Genomic DNA, 617 nt, shown 5'->3' with positions numbered 1-617 from the left:
GACAAAATAATGCTCATGTTGTAAAATGACCAACGCTTTCATGACAGCGCAACCAAATGCAGGACACAGAGGCAGATAAAGTCAAATTAAAAGGCGAGACATTTACTGGCTTTAAATAAAAGTGTGAATCTACACAAAGTTCACCAAAACAGGGTGAATTCAATTAATCACCTGATAAGGATTTCAGATACAGCTAATACATCTACTTTATTTCCATAAAACCCTCCCTGTCATATTTATTTTAAAAAAGGGTTTTTTAAGGTACTTTTCATTAAGAAGTCAGAAACTATTTTCAGTCAGCATTAAGGACCCCAACACAGATCACCACTTCACAGACTTTTTATCACCATGTAAATATGCAAAAAACCAGCTTTGTGATTCATTTTTGACACTGGTGCTTCTTCTGGCCATGACTGTAGTGAACATCAGGCTCTGGCTGTTCAGTCAGGTCCAATAGAGCAGGGGTGTCAAACTCAAGGCACACTTTAGGTCGCGGGCCAAACAAGATAAACATTTATTGAACACTAAAACAATGTTTTTTAAACATAAATATGAATAAAAACAGACAGGAATATTATTCCAGATTAAATAAACTTAAAAAAAGAAACTTTAACTTT

At 34.8% G+C, this 617-nt stretch overlaps 1 long non-coding RNA gene across 1 annotated transcript in view; it reads right to left on the bottom strand.

Annotated features, from left to right (window-relative positions):
- Nucleotides 1–230: 230 nt before the first annotated feature.
- Nucleotides 231–617, bottom strand: part of LOC102205142 (uncharacterized) — an 11,474-nt gene continuing 11,087 nt past the window's right edge. Inside the window, exon 5 of the long non-coding RNA XR_312342.1 lies at nt 231–483. This is a non-coding gene — a long non-coding RNA (uncharacterized LOC102205142). The remainder of the gene's footprint in view (nt 484–617) is intronic.

The sequence above is a fragment of the Pundamilia nyererei genome, unplaced genomic scaffold, assembly GCF_000239375.1.
Source record: "Pundamilia nyererei isolate P.nyererei 1_Seehausen unplaced genomic scaffold, PunNye1.0 scaffold00451, whole genome shotgun sequence".
Lineage (NCBI taxonomy): Eukaryota > Metazoa > Chordata > Actinopteri > Cichliformes > Cichlidae > Pundamilia > Pundamilia nyererei.
This window is presented reverse-complemented; position numbering and strand designations above follow the sequence as displayed.